The sequence below is a fragment of the Crocodylus porosus genome, unplaced genomic scaffold (assembly GCF_001723895.1).
Source record: "Crocodylus porosus isolate Cpor-Errol unplaced genomic scaffold, CroPor_comp1, whole genome shotgun sequence".
Taxonomy (NCBI): Eukaryota; Metazoa; Chordata; order Crocodylia; family Crocodylidae; genus Crocodylus; species Crocodylus porosus.
Genome location: NW_017728943.1, coordinates 37,566,685 through 37,588,538, shown reverse-complemented (window position 1 = coordinate 37,588,538; position 21,854 = coordinate 37,566,685). Strand labels below are relative to the sequence as shown.

Here is a 21,854-nt window from a genome sequence, read left to right as displayed (position 1 = left end):
TTCTTTTTACATCTACTTTGTAATAATTCTTGCTAATACTGTTACTACCTAGCAAAAGAGAAACTGGTCCTGACTACATACATAACCAAAGCTGAACACAGAAAAAAAGATAGTTTGCCAATCTGAAACATAACAGAGTTCAATTTAGCTTCAAGCTGATAAGGTCCTCTCAGAAGACTCCCTTCACCCTTTAATTATTATACAAGTTCAGGTCAAAAAACACACAAAGTTTCTGACCTCTACTATGTCTTGCTTTCAAAGTAATTGTTGCTAAAGTGACTTTCATAAACCATATAGAAACTTAATTATTTTTATTCATAAAAGGCTGCCCATAAATCAAAACATAAATTTTCCCCACCCCCACCACCAACACTGATGCTCTCTACACCACATTCAATACCTCTTTCTTCATTAGGTTTTCATTAATTCTACTTGGAGCATCTTCCAGTAGGATACAAGTCTTCAGGTACAGAAATAAAAGCCTGACTTCAGATCTTACAGAGGTACCAGCAGCACTATTGAACACCTAATGTAGTTAAACATTTGAAACCATTACTGATTCAGTATGCAACAGACTAAAAATTACGAGTTCTCATTTAACAAACATTAAGGTAAAACCAAATCAGTAACTCCCATCCCTTAAAAAGGTAGCATTTTATTTCAGGTTTAAATATTGCTACTATGTCAAAAACACGTTTCTAAAGTATTTAAATAGCCCAGACAAAAAAAAAAAAAAATCTTCTGCAGAATTCATATTACACAACAATATTCTATATTGGATTACATATAGATACCATAGACACTTCTCACAAACTTCTGAGAAAAGATTGTATATTGCCAACACACACATCATAAATTTTCTTTTGATGTTAAGAGACTGAAAAGGCGTATGTATTATACCAATACACAGCTTCCACCATTTGCTTCCACCAGTTCTACTGCTATCAACTCTACTCCTTCCAGAAGTATCTGAGAGCAAATGCAGTCACCAGGGAAAGGAACAAGTGAGTGGGCTTGAGGCTGGAGAGTTGCCAGTACTGCAGAGAGGTGGCTGCTCACAGATGGCTGCCAAAAGCACTACTGCGGCTCCATGGGTGGTTCTTCACAACAGTCACCCTGTTCTCAGCAGCTCAGTGGAGCATTCTGCTTCCATCTCACTGCATTTCCTCCTTTGTGGGACCATGAAGTCCCCTTGTAGCCAGTCATTGGATGGCAAAGGTCTCTTTTGTAGCCCCAACTTGAAGGACCTGATGGGTTTGGGAGAGGAGGACAAACATGGGAACATGCTGCTTCTCCTGGTAAAGAATCCCAGCTCCCTGACATCAAACTTTTACTTCCATTCCCCTCGAGAACAGGGACAATGCAGGAAGTACAGAGTCAGGCAAGCAATAAACCCAACCTTAGCCTAAACTATGAAAACTAACACTGCCTCATCAGTCTAATAAAACTATTCGGAATTCAAAACTTGAGATTTGCAGAACCCTTAGAACTTGATGGCTTACAGGTGTTCACTTTAGGCATTTTTCTATGCAATGTAGAAAACTTTTTAGCTAAAAGTCCACATTTTTGTTCTTGTCTTCATTTGTTAGGAAATGAGAAGGAAGAAATTCAGGCTTAAGACCATTCTAGTTCAAGGGAAAAAGACTTGCCCAGTCCAGGACTTCAACAAAACACGGGTTCCAGGTTTTGAGTTTGCCAAGTTCCAGCCTTGGGCCTTGTTTGCAACATGCATGCCAACTAATGTAAACTGTGCTAGGGGCCAGAGAACACATTCCTCTTTCTTCATCTTATGAATACTTATTTACATCAGATACTTTGGGCAGGAGTAAGAACACTGGCTCCTCAAATCCCTTCTAATGCATTTTTCAGACAGTGCAAACTGGGGGTGCCAAACATATGGTCCAGCAAGTTGCTCAATCATAAATCCTTGCCTAAAATGGTAACACCTTCTGAATAAATAGGGGTAAGAGCGGGTCTTTACACGGTAATACAATTCTGTTCTCTACTATGTTACCCCACCAACTCCTTTGCAGCTTTCAGTAGCTTCTAGATTTTGTACAGGGCTTATTATTACTTCATCTGTGTCAAGCTCTATCACTTTCAATCTATCTGTTGAAGAATTGGACATATCTTAGAAATCAATGTCAACCAACTGCCTTCAGAATAAACAGCTAAAAGTCACTACGCAGCATGTGCATCTAAAAGTAAGCAGCAAAGAAAAAAAATGATGATATTAAGTCGCTCAGTATTTGACTCCAGCATTTTCTTAGTGAAAGCAATCAGATCAGTTCTACGCAAGTTCAAAAAAACTAAGTGGACAAAATTGTATTGGACACCTAATAGCTGGAAAAATAGCTCTAATGAAAGCCACAGCTTTGTTAGCAAGGACCCCAAGAAGCCCATTTCCTGCTGGTGGACTGCTGCTTCTAAGGAAGACGACCTCCAAAAATGCTGCCCTGAATCTCCTTTAGATTTCCTATTCTTTACACATCTCTACCAAACAGGTACCTTTAGGAATTTCAACCTGCACACCCTCTATTGAAAGGAAGCATCAAGCAAGCTTCTGCCTTCTGGACTTCTGTAGCAAGAAGACAGAGTAGTGAGGGGCTTAACCCATACAGCTGCCAAGCTGCTTCAGAAATACCTGATCGCCATGGTTCTACCCTTCTTCTAGCCTCCAATTTTAGAGTCTCCTTTTCTATAAATAACTTGTGTCCATCTTTGAAACGGCTCTTAGTTTTTTCTAAACAGATCTGATTCTCATCAGATTCAGTGATTTCACCACATGGTTCAGAAGACTAGCACTTAAATCTACTTACTGATTTCAATCTGTAAATCTTATTGATTTCAGTCTGCCTGACAAATGGAACAGCAGAGACACTGAAGCTGGTAAGAAGCAAAGGAAAAATACTCGTGAAGATGCTGCCAAAGCTGAACAACATGAGCCATGTAAAATTAAATATTTATTTTTTGAAAAAAAGTTTCAGTTTTGGTTGTGTCCCATTGCTTAGTAGATCAAGCTTCCTATTTCCTGAGGCAAGTGCATTTTTCAAGCTTAAATCAGGATGTGTATCAGGCCGAAACACTTAGTTAATTGAAATATTGCACCAATGTAATGAATGTTCTGCATATCTCATGCCTGGGATGGTGTAGCTTCAAGAGTAGGAGTAATTTGGGGTGGGTAGAAGTGTTTAATTTTAGCCAAAAGGAATAACAGGTTCAGCAGACTGCCTAGTTGAAACAGAAGTTATTCTGTCCAAAACTGTGATTAGCTAGGAACAACAGTATGTGGTACAGTTATGACACATGGCCCAATTCACATGTGTGTATTTTCTGTGGCACAGGTGAACAGACTACCTTATCAGACTACTGATGGAAAGACTTTCCCAAACTGCTGTGAGGTCAGAAAGGAAAATGTACTGGTAAATATTTTGTTTCCATTTGTGTGCACGCATGTGCGCCCTTTTTTTTTTTCTCCCTCTCATTTGGTGGGGGAAAAAGGGTGAATGTTGGAGTTGGAGTGGAGTTGTTCTGATGGGGCTGACAGTGAGCCAGATGAGAAGAGAAAAAAAATATTTAAAAAAATACAGCTACAACCATCAACAGTCCAATGAAAAAATTGCTACATCCAGCCACGTCCTGGCTAAAGTTTGTGCAATTCTTGAAGCACTGACTCCCTAAATTAATAACTGCAAACATGCGACAAACCTATGTTATGCTAGTGTTCAAAAAGAAGCTAGTTTACTTCAAAAAGCAAAAACCATCAATGTTTTAAAATATTTGGTCAACACGGTGCAAAAATGAACGAAATAACGAGAAAACATTCCACAGAATACTTGCAGCTTTTGCTTAGAAAGCATTAGTTTAGAGTTTGGTTAATTGTTTATCAGCCAATACTAGTATAAAGTCTGCACAATGTTTGCACTATTCACCACTGACATGTCTAGGGAACTCGTGTGTTTACAAAATTTGAAGGAGTTATTTGACCTATCAAAATGGCTTAATGTACAGGGATGGGGCTGGTGAGGACTGGAGCCCATTTCTGTACAGGAAAATTTGGGAAACTGGCTTGCAGATCTAGTATTTTGGCAACTTTGTATATCGCTCAACTGTTAAGCTAAGCCCATAGAAAAAACAACGTGTCGGCTCCTTCCTGAACCTGACTAAGAGTATAAAACTGGAAAAGGCCACTTGGGCTATCAAGCCCAATCCCCAGTATTTAGAGCCATTTACAAAAGGAAACCTCAACATCACCACTTTGAACTCTCACGACAAGGCACAATGCCAAGACACCCTATAATATGCCATAGTTAGAAGCAAGGAAGACAAAGTACTTTCCATGCCCTGCTACTACAAGCACCAATGTATATTATATGCTCAGGAACCCCTGGAAAAAAGGACCATACTACATGCTACAAGGGAGAGCAAAAAAACTCCTGGAGTTTGTTTTTTGGAAAAGGGAAAAAACTCACCTCAGCCACAAATTCGGTAACTGACATCCTCTGCATTGTGATTTTTCTGTTGGTTGTTGGCATTTGATTGGAGGGAAGAATGATTGCTCACTTTTGGACAGACAAGGGTCTTTGGGTAAATGTGATTTCTTTTATTAGACCAACTAAATAGTTGGAAAAATTGTTCTTTACAAGCTTTCAGGCACAAACACCCCTCTTCAGGCATAGGGAGATTCTGCTGGTGTTTCTATGCTCTCTTGCTTTCATTCAAATTACTAACAAATGTAAAGCACACTTAACAAAAGGAAATTACCACATACAGCAACAAAATCTCTTCCTCAGTTTTTGCAGGTTGCAAAACAGAAGAAGGCTATTTGTAAAACAGTGATGACTAAAAATATGCTCTTGATCAATCTCCGATGTTGCAGGGTTTCACCCTTCTGGAGGGCAACATACCAATATTGTCAAACTGACTTTTGTCATTATCACAGAAGATAAAAACATCACAATTAATCTTTAGCAACACAATTTGAATCCAGTTCCCCAAACAGCAAGCATGCCACTCTTGCATCAAATCCTCAGAGTGTGAGGCTGCATTTAATATTAAAACAATCAGTGAAAAGGCATCTCCTTTAGCACAATGTCAAGCCAGATGCTTCATTCTAAATAATGACTTCAAAGGAGAAAGGCAAGATTTATGCAATTATTATTGGAACTCCTTGTACTGTGAAGGGACACTTAGCAAACTCATCATCAGCTGGAATGACACTTATAAATGGCAGGTGTCAGGGTGTGTTAGGCGTCATATATGTATGTGCATCTATATGATGTGAAATATATGGCAAAGTACAGTTTCATTTTGGGGGTTGTTTTTTTTAAATATTCCACTGCAAGTGCGTTTTGGAACATTTCTAATTATACCCTACCCAACTTCATTTTGCCATCCTAACTCACACTGTACTGCCACCTTCTGCTGGGAGCTTCCTGACTACTTGGGTGGCAGAGATGAGCCCCAGGACTTGACCTCAATGCTGAGGAAGTCGACATATTGTGGATCTGCATATTAAGATTACTAGATTAGAGAGACAGAAAGAAATAATACGAACCAAACCAAGAGCTGCAATTAATAAGAGTCAGGCAATGGATTTCCGAGGATCAAGCTTAAATCTTTTTGGCAGCTGTATGTGCACATCAAAAAAAAAAAAAATCTGTGCCTTAGAAATATTGCCTTTTTCACAGGGATAACATCAGTTGGCCCTCAGCCTCATGGCCTGAAGCAGCAGTCAACCAAATGCACTGCATACCCTCTCTCACTGTTCTCTGGAAATGACAAAGCACGCAAGTGAAAGCAGGAGCTAAAGAACATACAACAGCTCTAGTGAAAGTCCAGTCAAAAGCTACAAGCATTTTTCTTGAGTATAGAGAGTTGTAGTAACCTAATTCTTCATTAGGACTCTGTAACTCATCTGATCTCTACACATTTTTATAAGGAATTGTTCCATTTCGTTTGGTGGTCTCCATACTGCTTGCCTCAAAAAACCAATATATATCTTAATGGGAAGTCCAGCATTTTCAGACTCTAAGATCAGTTTTAACAACATTTAAAAAAAAATACTAAATTTCAAAATGTGGGTGTTACTGGACAGTGACCTATGTTGTCTCCATGCCATGCCTTGAACTGTTGCTGAAAAGCACGACTTACCTATTTGTCATCTCTCTCTCTCAGAACAACCTTAACTATACACCAAAAACCAAGTCTGAGACACTGGCCCTTTAGCTCCCTGTAGTTCTTAGCTAGATGGGCAGCAGGAAGACAACCCACTGTATTAAGGTTAGTCCTTACCTAATCGCCTTCTTCAAGAAGCTGCTTTTGATCATCTTGGGATCTCTTGAGCATGTATTAACAACCTTCACTAGAAGCAGGACGTTGACTGCTGTGGTCCTCCTGCTTTACCAGTGGCACGTTAGGGTATTACGTCTTGTGCCGTGTCAGGTTGACCATGTAGTTTTACAAACAGTTTGGATTATGGATTTAAATAGGATGGTTTGGAGATGCATGATCCTGCCTCAGACAGGGGGTTGGACTAGATGACCTCTGGAGGTCCCTTCCAGCTCTACTTCTCCGATTCTATGCTCTCTCCAAGTGTCTGTATAAACACAGTATGAGCAGTTTTATGCATCTGCTCCACAAAACTGAGTTCCCATAACTAATGCAACAGAAACAACAATCCTGTACATCAACTGGCATAGAACAAGTAACAGACTTGGATGAATATGAACAAGGTCTACTCTTATTTACTGGAGAGCCTGAATTGGAGCAAATGCTGATAACAATTTTGGTTTTTGCACAACAGTCTCGACAACCTCTATTTGTGGTATTTCCTGTACCACACATGCATAAGAAATGGTGAAAAATCCTTCCCTCCTTGCTAACATTAAGATAGCTGAAGATATGGAAAAAAAATCAGCACATCAACACTAAGCATCAGATGTAGCTTTTCTGAAGTCAGGAAAGTGCTGTCACTTCTAACTGGTGCATGGACAATGTCAAAATCATTTTCCACAAATTTAAAATTTTAGGGGTAACTGTTCTTCTTTCAGAAATACTCCAATCACGTTACACATGCCAAATATTTTCTATTAACTACTCTGAACTACCATGAAGATTTTATTCCATTATTATTCTCAGATCCCAAGAGTCTATCAACTGCAACTACTTAAATATCTCAGTCCGAATCAATAATACCTGTATTAACTATGCCTTAAAGGCTATGGGCAGAAATTACACTGGTACAAGTGACTGGAAACCAGTTCAAATCTGTAACACAACAGAAATTCAGTGCACATAATCTGCTTTCAGAATGGCCAAGACCAGCTGAAGACAAGCCTGGATGGATGTAGTATCAGATTCTGGCCTGAGCTGATCTAGGCATGTGTCTGAATTTCCAGCCTCAAAAGCGAATGTCTGTTCACTCGCTTACCAGTCAGATCAACACAGCTTAAAACTAACCTGTGAGGTTTGAACCGATTCAGCCTCAGGCTTTCTGACTGCCTGTACTTAGTCAAAGGTACTTCTGTAATCATGAAAATAAAGTAATCTAACAAGCATATCACCAAGATCATTAGAGAATTTGCACATTAGCACACCAAGGATTTTATTTTTCTAGCAGTAACATTGTAGCAGCACACTCATGCACACTGCAATTTTTTTCCTTTTTTAAGTGTGTGCATTCAAGTTGAGCAAGCAATTAAAGTTCTCATTTTCAATTAATGCAGGCACATCAGGACAACTCTGTTCCAGCTCCAACATTCGCTCATCTTTTTTCAGCCCATAAAAAAAAAAAAAGGTGCACATGCACACACAAATAGAAACAAAATATTTACCAGTACGTTTTCCTTTTTGACCTCACTATAGTTTGAGAAAGTCTTTCCATCTATCGTCTGATAAGGTAATCTGTACTTCCTCAGTGATAAGACCAAGGAGGGATGAGGGGGGGGGGGAAGAGGAGAGAAGGAAGGAAGGAGACCGAATCACACTAGAAGCATTTCTGACTAATGCATATTCTCTGTCCTGTTCTGTATAGTAGACAAAACCATGAAAAAGCCATACCCTTTTATCCTGCTGATAGTTGATAAATTCAATTAACTTTGTTCTGAAACCTACAAATATTTACCAGTGGTTACATAACTACTAGAACTGTTATTAGTTCAGCATCCTGTACCTACATGTTTGCGCTGAAAGAAAAGCCCAAGTTCTTTTACATTTTTTTTTTTTTAATACTGTTGCAAGGCACTTTAAAATATCGAGCACTTAAGGTTCCTTATTTATCTAAACTAACTACAGACATAGACTTAGAACATATTCTGTATTTATTGCTTCATTTTTTTATTTTGGTGCACTGGAAGTTTGTTTCTAAATATTTATGTAAAGACAGAGACAAATCTAGAGGGGGTGCAGCAGTGTGCACACATCCCCTTTCAGTCAACAAAGCTGAAGGAGCAGGGACTCGCAGGGACTTTTGTTTTGTTTTGCATCTTTTTTTTCCCTTTAGAAGTCTCCGAATTGGATAAGAACTCCCCTCTCCTCTTCCTCCCTCAGCCACCTGCTGCAGCCACTGGTTTTGGCTGCCCAGGGGCCAGGAGAGGTTCCAGAGCCACTCCTGCCTGCTCCAGCTGGGATTGTCAAGCCAGGCTCAGTTGGAGACAGCAGTAGCAGCAGGCAGGTTCCTCCTCTCTGCATGGTCATCTTCTCCCACTACAGCCCTCCCCCCAGCATTTCCTGTGCCTGCTTCTGGGTTGACAGGAAAAGGGAACGCATTTTTTCCCAAGCAGGGGTGGTGGGGAGGAATGGGAGTATAGGGACATGCTGCTTGAGCACAGATAGTTAGGGAAGTTTCTTACTTGATCGAGGGACTTGAAAACACTGGCTGCTGCTTCCACTGTGTGGTCAATGCATACATGGGGTGGGGGAGGGGGGGAGGCAAGGGAGGGGCAGCCAGTGCTCCACAAAATCCTGGAACCACCCATGTGCAACAGGTAAACTGTGACTACCTGGAAATTTTGGAAAATCCTATTCGTTAAAGGTCATGGCATACAGCCTGAAATTTTCATGGGCATTTTGAGGGCTCTTGGGAAACCCCAGCTGCGCTGATTTAATTTACAGGTCCTTTCAAGTTAAGTACCCTTAGTTATAGATCTCAGTGATACCAGAATCACTGACCAACTGTAATATTGGGAGTGAATATTACAACTTCACTCCCAATTAATTTTACTATTACATTCCAAGAATGATATTAAAAATGTAAAGGCTTAAAGTAGCCAAAGAAGCAACAGAATTAAAGTTGCCTGTACAACTTTCACTGAGTTCCCTAGTACCTTGTATATGCTATGATATAGTATCACATACAATATCTGTGGCAGAGCCAGAAAGGTAACCCAGCTTCTTGGCCTCAGTCTAGTATTTTAACTTGGAAAAAAAAACAAAAACCCAGCATCCATTTCCAACATGCACACATCTTTGACTGCATCTTGGCTGTTGCTAGGTATGGAAATAATCAAAAGTACTATGCTGTGCACATACAAATAGCTTCTTGTTGGTAAAACCATGCAAAAACATAAGCACAACCACAGAGTTGTCAGCCTTCTATTTCATTCCCCTGTTGATCCATGCCATGTTGTTAATTACCTTTGTAATTTTAAATCCTTTTTAAAATGAAAAAGTAATCCATCAAGAAGAATGAGCGCACTGACCTTTGTAAGTCTTATGACTTATGGTTTAAAACTTAATAAGATGCAGATTATATAAATATGCATTTAAGAACTTTAAAAAAAATATGGAGAAACTTGACTAATGGCTCAAGTAACTGCTGAGATCCATGGTATAATTTGTGCTTAAGAAGGATTGTTTGAAGGCACACTACTCATGTGAGACTATTTTAGATTCACAGTAGTTCATAGAAGTATATAGGAAAAAAAGGCTCAATCCTAAAGAAGCCAGTCGGGTAAAAACATTACTATAAGATGCAGTATTTACAAGGTGGGTATCCTTATCACTGGTAGCATTTGCAGGACTGGATCCTCATTGTACACACACAACTCCTTTTAACATGCTGCTGCAGACGTGTAATTTTTTTATATTGCTGGCATCAATAATGGAATACAAGAATGCATTGCATTCAAAAGTTTGTCTAAGTCTATCCTAACCATGCACTTAAAAGATAAAGGTGGTTTTTTTTGGTTAGTGATACTACTATAAAACTGTTTTTTTGTATTTCACTCAGTTTGGACAACCAAAAAATAGGTCTGTCGTATTTACTTTTTTTAGATTAGCATTAAACTGATTTTGATTTCAGAATCTCACACAGTAACACAATACCGAAATATTTTGATATCTGCTTTAAAAAAAACCCAAAACAATAGGAAGTGTTTCCTTAAAAACAAAACCACACACACCTTGGGGTTTTATTTCATGAGGAACTTAATGTTCAAATCTCAAAAATGTTGCCTCCAACCTAAAAGAAAACCTGTATTTTGAACTACATTTAATAGGTTCTCTAATGCTTCAAAGTAAATAAAATAATGGATTTTATTTAGTCTGTTTACCAAGTTTATTTTTTTAAAGTTTAATGAAGTGACACAAAAAGTATCAAAACCACTACTTTCTAAAATGACACATATCAATATGTAATTTACTGTATCTGCTCTCTCTTCCCTCCAGTTACCAAAATATATATAATTTTTTTACAATAATGTAAAGAAAAAGAACAGCAATGAGTCAAGTTTGTCAGGACTGACTAATTTTGGCAGTTTTATAAGAGATAAAGTTTTCACTGTAAATTCCTCAGCATAGAAACAACAGCACACACCATTAAAATATCAATGGCTTTTATATAATTTATGAATATATGCTTCTGCACATTGCTGACATTTCAAAAGGGAAGAATACAAACATATTTTTTAAAAGTGGTGGTATAGTCAAAAGAAATGCAAATGGACAAGAGAAAGGAGCACAGAATCAGGAGTCAAAACTCCTAAGGGCTTCATTTAACTATCACTGGCTTGCTGTGTTGCCTTGACCAAGTTACTTGATCTCTACACTTCAGCATCCCCATCTGTAAATAATGATGAGACAACTACTAGCCTGCAGGGGTGGTGAGGTTAATTAGCAAACAATTGTACCTATCTCTGAACATTTAAAGTGCAGTATAAGGGGAAAAAAATTAAAGTTTTATAGGATTTTGGTTCCCTGAAGATGAGATGCTTGCTTATTCTCACAGGCTTTTTAAAAATAAAACTAGCTGCAAATAACATCTATGAAACATGCAATACTAGATGCAGAATCATGCATGATTTTTTTTAATTCACTCTCATTAACCCCAGGGATGCCCGCTGGCCTCCTTCCATTGCACTCATTAAGCTAACAGATCTAGATTGGCCAACATGGTGATGCCCGAATCACCTGTGCATGCAGACCGGAAGATCAAAAAAACAAACAAAATCAAATGAACCATGATTGAATGGGGCTACTCTAATGATATGAATATACATGAGTGCAGTTAACTGAGGACTATGGAGCACATGCTCATTTGCCAACTCCTTGGTGAGACCTGTACAGAGGAGGACCTCACTGCAGCAACAGAAAGATGGCTTGTGCACGATTCTGGAAAAACCACCTAGTTTATGACAAGGACACAAGCGGCAGAAGCAGCTAACAATATGGAAAAAATAGTAACTTTGCTGTATTTGTAGCTATCATTTAAAAAAAAGAAGAAAAGAAAAGAATCTGGAGAGAACCTAAGTTACCAGCTTTATTCCAGTATCACAGACTGAAGTTTTCCTCTCCAACTTCATTACATGACAGGCATTACATGTAGGCCAAAGGAAAAGGGGATGCAAAGAAGGAAATGCACAGCAGACCTGCCTGGACTGGAACCTAATACTGAAGCCATAAGCAACGTATTCACAACCTTTATTCATTTTGTCTCAACTTGAGGCGAAACACACACTTCTTTATATGTTGTAACTTGAAGTATTAGTAACCTTATATCAGCTTTGGGGCATACCTTTCTGCTCACAAACCACGTAAACAAGTAGGTTACTTTCCAAGTGTTAAAAAATGCAGGAGTGTTTGGACATGTTAAATGGAAGAAATACTGAGCATAAATGAATTAACTTCTTAGTTTGCCCTAAACATAGCACATAATGTAGTCGGCTGTTGCTATACCATGATAAGCTTCAAAACACAGTAGATACCCAGTATTGGGTAATATTTACCACCAGAGTTCCCCATGCAGATGCTCTCTGGCAATACTAGCCCTTTAGAGCAGTGGTTCTCAACCTTTTTTGTACCAGGACCCATTTGTAAGCACAAAGGCTACTCCCAGCCCACTGCCCCTCACTCCTGATCCACTGATCCCACCCCCAGACCCTAGACCCCTGGGGTGTGGGGCAGCAGGGTATGTGTGGGGCTCCAAGCAGCTCCTTGCAGGCTGGGACTTTGCTAGCTTGCAGGAAAAGCCATGGTTTCCCACATTTTTCTCCTTTAAGGAAGAATCCATTTTTAAGTTTGTTGATCCATTTTTTTAAATTGAAAGTTTGCAACCATTTCATACATTTCTGTGACCCACTTTTGGGTCTTAGCTACAGGTTGAGAAACAGTACTTTAGAGACTCTCCAAGTACAAGAGACTAAATATTACTTATTATCTATAAAGTCATATTTACTACAAACTTATTAACTTATAAAGACTTCAATCAACTTTTTCAGAATGGACTTCAGAAAAGTATGCATGGCAATCCAAAACCATAGGGTAAATGGGCACACCTTCTTGTACCTTTCATAACCTTCTGAGAAGCACTTTATTTATCCTGTGAAGAGTAAAGCCCTTTATTTATCCTAGTTTATGGTATGGAGACTCAATTTAAAAAGAAATACCTTTGGTCACAAATGAAGTGACATTCCTGTCCAGATGACAAACCCATACAGTTTAAAGAATTTATAAATACTGAAGGCAAAGGAAGGTTCAACAGCGCTTGCCCAAAATGCAAGGGCTGAGAATAAGAATGACTGGAGCCTTCCTGCTGCAATTTGAAACTCTACCCACTGCCATCAACCTTACTTTCATAACCATATTAAACACAACTTTTAAAACAAGCTAATTTTAATATAAGCAATATACCTCATCATGAAGCAACTCTCACATATTTGCTTAAAAATGGTAAACTGATAGGTAACATTACTGAGGAGGAAATGAAATCTTGCTCCATTGCTAATCATAGCTTGTCAAGGTGTGCTAAGTATTTCAGCTTATGAGGAAAAGGTGTCTTTGGCCTAAGTGTTATGGGAGGGGGAGCCACAGGGCAGGCTAATTTGAAATTAATCAGTACAGTTCTTCTGAACTGCACAGCAAAATCCAACTGGTTCCAAACTTTTACAAGCATCAAATCCTCATCAAACCTCCCTCCGATAAACAAGTTTCAATACAGTAGTACAGGGCCACACAGCTGCAAAATCTTCCTGCCCAAAACAGCTTTAAGAAGTCCCAGTGATTCCTAGGTAAAACTCCCAGGGGCTCCTGGGTGGAAAGGTCAATGGCAGGGATCTGACATCCCCTACTCTACCTTCCTTTCAGATGGCCACTTGAGACAAACATTGTGCACAGAAACTGACATAGGGAAAGGTAATTCTAACAATAGGTCTTAACGTTCAGGCAACATACGTATAGTTTTGTAACAAAAATCTGTTGCTTTTATCACATTTAACAAGAAAAGTGAGCTCGACTGCCTCAATTTGTAGCCAACAGCTAATAGGTCACAGATATTTCACAGCTTCAGACTGGTGGAGACTGCTTCTTTCTGAGCTAGCTTTCCCATCTGATGTACTTTTTTGGTCGTATGCGATACCTATAGTTAGGCAATACAACTGCCATACATGTGGCTTAACTCACAGGAATGAAGAGTAAAACCACATATTATTGCTATCAAGGCAGTGTACTCCAAGCTTGTAACCTTAAGAAAGGTTCTTTCCTGGTTCTCATATAAATTAGCCAGAGAAAGTTACATCACTTGGCCACTACATTTTTTTCCTGATTGTCAAGTCCTTTACAAAATTGTTCCAAGGGAAAAGGGAGTTATTGCACCAAGTTTTGAAAGTTATACTTAAAAAAAACAAAGACGCACTCAAAAAAAATCTTTATATTGTGATTACATTAAGTACACAAAGACACTCCCCTGCCCCTCCCCACATCATCATTTGGGAATCTGAATATTGCTTAGACCTCTTCATAACAGGAGATAAAATCTGGTCAGCACTGACATGCATGCTTATAGCTTTGAAGATGCACTCCTATCTCTATTAAGTGCACTTTACTTCTAAGGTGAAACACCTGGTTTTATTGCTTTAAATATCTGGCGTTCTAACAAGTATTTAGCTGGCATATATAATGGATGCTTCAAGAGGGTTCCCCTTCCATCCCCACTAAAAAAACAAAAAACAAGAAACCAAAAACAAAAGAAAAACCCCCCACAAAAAAAACCACACTACCACCATGTAATTTGGGATAACATCCATTGAAAGAGACAGCATTTTGGTGACAGAATTGTGTGTGTGTTAAGAAAACTGAACTACAGCAATGGCAAGATTCTCCTAGGAGGAGGAGTGAGAGTACAGTAAGTGGTGAAATACTACTCTAAATAAAGGGTAAATGCGAGAGAATGGTGCAAGGGGAAGGAACTGAAAAAGAAAAACAAGAATGTAAAGCAAGAAGTGAAACAGAGAGAAAATAAGCAGACTGAATTTCGGCGGAAGAAATAAGCAAAAACCTCATTATTTCTTGGCAGGGAGCCAGTGAATGGTTCAAACTGCTGCCTAATTCCATATTTAGTCCAACTATATATGGAAGCGGGGGGATTAATTTTTTCCCTGACAAGCAAGCTCCATCCCTACATTTAAAAAGTTAGATATTTGCATGGATAAGTAGATAAAGGGGTAAAAGAAGTATTTTATTTAATGTGCTATGATTCTTTCAAAAGGGGGTGGATAACAACCTTTGTAACCAAGAGAGGTGACTCTGTACATTACACCAAAATGGTTGTTTAAAGAAAACCTATAGAAGAAAAAGCACAGTTATGTTGTTTGCAAAACAGTATAAACCTGGTTATACAACACAGTCCACTGTCACATTAAAAAATGTCTATACCATACTGGTAAGCAGAGATCTCCAAAAAATTAACTTTTTTTTTTTTTTTAAACTTCAGTGAGCTACTTATGATCAATATGGTCTCAAGCCAGCAAAGCTTTGGGGGAATCAATATTCTGCTAAAGCTGTATCAGTCGATTTCCCTGTGTGGGCTACTATTCTTTTTTTAAAAAAAGAATAAGGGCATGGATAAGATTAAACAAATTTAGAGACATGATGGTGATAAGCTGACGGAGAACAGGTTTAGGTTAGAGATCAGAAGGCAATTTTTTACAGTTAGGGTGGCCAAAATCTGGAACCAGCTTCACAGGGAAGTGGTCCTTGCCCCTACCTTAGGCAAATTCAAGGGGAGGTTGGATGATCACCTTTCTGGGGTCTTGTGAACCCAGCATTCATTCCTGCCTGTGGCAGGGGGTCAGGCTAAATGATCTGTTCAGGTCCCTCCTGACCCCAGCTACTATGAAACTATGAGGAGACAGAAGAACAAGGAGTAAGTCGCATGGGAGGCTGAAAAACAGATGCCAAAATAGGAGACGGGGCAAAGCAATCAGCAGAAGGAATGTGCTCCAAGAACAAACTGTAAGAAAAAAAAGACATCACTGGAGTTCAAGGGCTTCTAAGGAAGATGGGGAGGACCATCGCTCCTGGTGTGCCTTTACTGTTAGCAGCTCATCCTTCTATATTCCATCTGAATGGATTAAATTAGGGCCCTGGAAGAGGCACTCGCCTCTCAAATTCTGAATATGTAATATTCATATTAGCTGATGATTAATCAAGGAGCAATTTGGGGGTGATTGACATCTTTAAACAAAAAAGTGTAAAGAATTCTCCTTTTTTACTACACTTCAACCCTAAATAATTTAATAGCAGTCTGGTAACATAAGACCTGCAGAGAAAACCAAGTATACTAGCCATCGCTCATCTCAGCCAAATGGATAACTAGACTGAGTAAATATAGTCTGACTGGCTCTCAGTCCACAGCAGCCAATGCCTGATAGGCTAGATAGTCTACTTCTTTTCAGACATTACTGAATGAAACAATCAAATAAACCTTTAAATAAGACTCTGATATATAGCACCATTTCTTACTGCCCACACTCCCAGTTTAAATATGTGAAGTGACTAACCTGTTCAACTAATAGAGATGTCAAAGACTCAATCCACACCTTGGATGTATCCTTTCAAGAGGATCTATTTTCACTGATCAGTTGCACCCAAAGTGTAAATTTGTATTCATGTAAACTTCAGTTTCTTGTAAGGTCTAGGTTTTACCTTTGCACACTTTCAAAGTCAACAGAAACTATCAATATGTTCTTGAACACAATTTAGTTATTAGAGATATGGGCAGCCTTGAAAGGTGTCAAACACTCTCAAAATCTCAACTTGAGCAGAGATCAACAGCTTTTAGCATACGGGAGGACTGAGTCTCGTTTTTATGCCATTTGCTTTGTCCTGACCATCTGTTTCCTCTGGAGATATAAAGGTATTCAACTTCCTGAAGACTCTGTTCCAACATTTTATCCAAATGGAGGATTCACTTTTGTTTGACACAGTAAGAAACGGTAAGTAGAGTACTTTTATTAAGATTTTCAGTGTGCGCTGAGGAACAAATGCATTGGATGGCTCCAGGGAACGATACTCCTAAAAAGCTTACTTATGTCTTTGTATCACCAATTCTGCCATTGTCCAGGCAAAAAGATATCAATCTGCCACCATGGGAGAGCAACGTGGCAGTCTAAATGAAACATGTATGAAGTTTAAAATCCAGTCCCCAGGAGATAGGGCTAGGTTAAAAAGAAACCTTCCCATAGGGGATATTTTAGTGGCCAGATTTAATGAGCCTGCAGTTGCAATGAATTTTTCACCCACAGAGTGTGGGTGATGCTCAAGAATCTTTTCCTGCCATTGTCTGTGCTGCATCTGTGTTATAGGTAGACAGGCAACTTCAAACAGCAAGACCAATTTGTTACCTTCCAGAAACACCAAGCTTGCAGGAAAAAAAAAAAAAGTTTTAAAAAATTTTACAGACAGACCACTTATTTTCTTAACAGATGTTAAAATTATTTGACTCTACTTTATTACTTCAGCTTCCTATTAACTAAACTCACTTTTTTTGGGAACAGTGCTTGTCACTAACTAGAAGTGACATGTGCACAGAATTTCTTGCTCAAACCAACATCTACCAGTATTGACCCTCCCTATCGCATTTTGCTTTTTCTTCCCCTTGTAAAGTTCTGCCCTCTTAAATCAGCCAAGATTTAGTAAATAAAAAAAAAAAGTCAACAAGTCCCCATCAAAAACTCTGTCCAGACCAAGGAAGTAGATGATGTTAGATTTCATGAACTGATCCAGTTACATTCTTCCCTTGTAAATAGTCAGTTATCAAAGTAACCGAATATAGCAGCTAGTTACATGTGCTGATATTTAAAAATATATATATTTTTAGGCCAAAAAAATAAATGGTTATATTTTGGCACGCCTGCATTTCCTGTCCTATTTGCAAGCAATGATGTCATGACACACAGTATCCCCAGTGTGTTCCTGCCCAGCTTAGATGCATGACAAAAGAGCAATCACTTGTTTATTACATTTAGAAGAAAAAGAAAGCAATCAGTAATGTGCAGACAAAGAGAGATAAAAAGATGGGACATGTCTAATTTTAAGAGGCTGCCTTAAAGCATATATATGTTTAGTAGCCACAGCAAGCACAGTAGTGATTTACTGCTCTTATTTACAGTGGTAAGAGACAGCTGAGTTTAGGAATCAGTAGAAGGAGCAACTTAGGTTTAAACTTCTGCAGTTAGAACAGGAAAAATTATCCAGAAGGAACCATGTAAACAACTAGAACATGTTTTGCTATTCATGTATATTTAACACAGTAGAACCAGCTGCACCATTTAAAAAAAAGTAAAAACACTTTAAACTGTTATCTGAAACATATGAAGGGGCTTGTTAATCGTATTTTCAAAATTCAGGATGTGCCTATACAATTCTTAGTGATAGGCATTTGCCAGGTCAGTGCCCAACACCTTAATCTGAGTAAGACTTCCATTAAGCAACTCTGACAACTTAGATCAGACCTCTAAGCCTTTTACTTCAAAACCAACTCAATACCTTAGAATAAGCATGTACTACCATTAAGAGACTAACTTCATTATTTTGACCCAGAACAACAAAATGTTACATACAAACACTTCCTCATTCTCTGACCTTTTCCATTTAATTACTTCCTGTAACTTCTTCTGGCACTGTGCATGCATCATGCTGAATGAAAGCAGCATTCAGTATAACTGAATCATATTATTCACGCAAATTCCATCAAATACAATATTCTTTCTCCTTATATCCACAAACAATACCAATACCAACAACATTCATTTAGGATTTGTGTTGCGTGTTACCTGCCCACTTCTTGAAATCAAGATTTACAGCTGTATTGAACATAGAACTAGCTAATATATCTGCCTGTACAAACTACAGTGCAACAGTGCAGAGGCATTGATTAATATATTAAAGTCTCTAGCTTGAATTCAATCAAGTTTATGGCTCAATTATATATAAGGCTTTATAAAAATTTCCTTGCGCTCCTCTTGTATCTGTTGGGGTTGACAAGTCAGGTGCTAGTTTGGTGAAGAGAGGAACTGATGGAGAAAAAAACCTTAGAAGCAGATAGAGTCATTTTCTGTGCAATGACAAACTGACCTCCAAATATTGATTTTGCATGGTGCAAACAGTCATTAAGGAACCAATGGGTCTTCGGCACTGTTCTAAACTACATTTTTCTTCTGGGCTTTACAAATCATTACAGAATTGTTCAAAAGTTCACTTGGTCCCACGTACTAAAAGAAAAGAATCTTAGCTTAGTTGAAGACTTTTATTTTAAAATGCATCTTGACAGTGGCCTTTTTTGTAATCTGGCTGTTACATTTGTTCACTATGCACTCAGTAAAACCAGAATAACTATGCAAATTAAAGCCAGATATCTAGGGCAAATAGCACAGTTTATTACTGCTCTTCTGACAGCTTGCAAAAAACTTATCAGAAAAGTTGATCCTTATTTCACCACATATATTGAAGTGCACTTCACCCACCGTTGAGGTGATAAATGTACGAGTTGCTAGTCAGCAGCACTATCCATCACATCAGGATAGGAGGTGAAAAATAACTCAAAGAAAACTGTGGTTTGCCTAAATATTCCCTGTTAATTTAACAGCCTAAGATGTATTGCAGCAAGTTGTTTCACTAGAACAAACACTATTACTGTTGCAAACAGTTGCTCAGGATGTTGAAGGGACCACAAGTGGTCAAGACCTTTGTTTCACATTTGACCTGACGGGCAGCACTTCCAGGAGCTATGATAACCATTAGCACTACGTTGAGAAATTGGTTCTATAGTTATTTAAAAAAATGGCTGCCCACTTAGTCACCAGAATCATTTCCTATCAGCCAAAGGATTTCCTTCCAAGTCACTCATTTAAATGATGACCTGGACCAACTTGCACTACCACAGGGCACGTCAGTGTGATGCAAGCCCCTATCCCTCTGCTTCCAGAAAGTTTTTAAAAAAAATATGAAAGAGCCTGCAAAATAAAGCAGCCATGGGTGACTAACTTTTATTTTCCAAGCATGACAAAAATGCTAATATAAGAAGCAGACAGCTGAGGGAATTTTTTTTTCCAAACAAATTAAGGTTTACCACTAAAAAACAAAGTATCAGATATCCCACACTTTTCTGTGTTATTTTAAACCCATCATTCACCCTTGAACCAAACCCAAAGTTTTCCAATATCAGGAAGGTACCATATTGTTTAGATTACACTTAACTGAATAAATACACAGCCATTATTAAACATAATTATTGTAAACCAAAATATTAATGTCTCTATGACAGACTCTGTTTGCTTCAGAACTGAGCTGTGGCCTATTATACTGGAAAAATGTGGCAAACTCTTTTGCAGTAATAATCCTAAAGTGTTTTGTTTAAATCTAGCTTTAGAAGTGAAGAAAGAATTCGAAGGATACACTGGACTCTCATTTGGAGTCTACTTCGTTAGACTTCAAAATAAGTTATTAGTGTCGCCAATTAAAACCTAATTTAAGTCTACATGTATATACATTTATTTTTATGGCTTCTTCTTTGACAAGGCCAAAAATATTATTTCTTTTAGCACCTGGGCTGAATTCAAAAGACATTTCTTTTGCCACCAGCTTTTCTGAAGCAAGCAAATTTAGAACTGTCTTGATTTTTAGTTATACCTGTAGCACAGCACACTCCATTGAATCATCATCTTTATGCAATTTTAACAATGCTTTACAGGCCCTGAGAGGAGTCATTTTGAAGTTATGTTTAATGCCAAACACTGGAGCACGTACCAGTTTTATGTGGTGACTCATACCTCTTGACTGTCAAAACCAGAAAAAAAGATAGCCAGAAACAATGTTTTGGTGAGCACTGAGTAGCTGTCCCCGAAATACCGTGGCACTGCATTAGTTTATTTTCTTTTGGGGGAAACAGAGTTCTCAGTGGTTTTCAGATCAGTTCCCTCAGGGCACCTCCAGCATTTCCCCACTAAAAAGCCTCATTAAGCCGTTCTGAATCTGGAAGTAGAGTTAACACTGCCGAGTTCAACAGAACATGTTTACAAACAAACAAACCAGCTAACAATCCTGCCTAATTCTGCCTTTTCTTGGCTACTGGTATTACAGCCATTAAAAAATATAGCTCCAGACCAGACCGTTAGTAGGAAGCTTGCACATAGATTCACAGATTGTAAGGGGCTGGAAGGGACTTTGCAAGATCATCCGGTCCAGCCCCTCCTAGGCAGGAAACATCTTGTGCCTGAGAAGACTACTATATTTCAGGCGGGGAAAGTTACATGAAGAAGGCCCTCATCCTGCACATGCTTCCACGTGCCATTAAGATGACATGTGTGTTCAGTTAAACAGGCTGAGAGGCTATAGAAGCAGATGCCTCACAGACTGGGACGTCCAAAGACAGGCCAAGGAGGGACTAGAGAAGCAGGTACTTCGTGAAGGGGGGTGCCCAACTAAACAGGCCGAGGGACTGGAGAAGCAGGCACCTCACTGTCTCCTCTTCTCCCACTGGATCAGTGGCAGGAAGGAAGCCTAGCAGGCTGGAATCAGTGACACCACCCTTCCTTTTTCATTCCCCCGCTTTCAACAGGTCTAATCAAGATGTGACCACACAGGTCTGAGGGGGAACGGCACTCCATTTCCCTCCCCAAGGACAGCAGGTGGAAGTGGGCTTTCACAAGGGCATCTCCCAGCAGGGTAGAGGGTGCTAGACTGTGGGACAGGCACAGGCCTGATCCCCAGCCGTGGGGGAAAGGGGGGGCTGTGGCTCACTCCTCCCTCCCTCCCCCCAAAGCCCTTGGTGCAGAACTGAGTCACTTCCCCTCCGCCTCCCTCCGCGGGGGGAGGGGGGGGGCAGCTTCAGCCTGGCCCCGCAAGCGCTGGGGGCAGTCCCTTGCCGCCGCGCAGCCCGAGCCAGTGAATGGAGGAGGCTGAAGGTGACGGGATTTATGAATGTCAGCATCATGTGACGGCGGCGGGGACCGTCTTATTCACAAAACCCGGGCGGCCCCCGCCCGCCCGGGCAGCAGCGCCAGCACCGCCTCCGCCACACGAACACCCCGTGCCCGGCGACGCTGGGCGGGGCAGGGCGGCGCGGGGCGGGGGGGTCCCCT

The 21,854-nt window shown here is 39.5% G+C and overlaps 1 protein-coding gene across 1 annotated transcript in view; it reads right to left on the bottom strand.

Annotated features, from left to right (window-relative positions):
• The window catches only part of SPRED2 (sprouty related EVH1 domain containing 2), a 100,636-nt gene that overhangs the window by 77,702 nt on the left and 1,080 nt on the right, over positions 1–21,854 (bottom strand). The window lies entirely within an intron of this gene.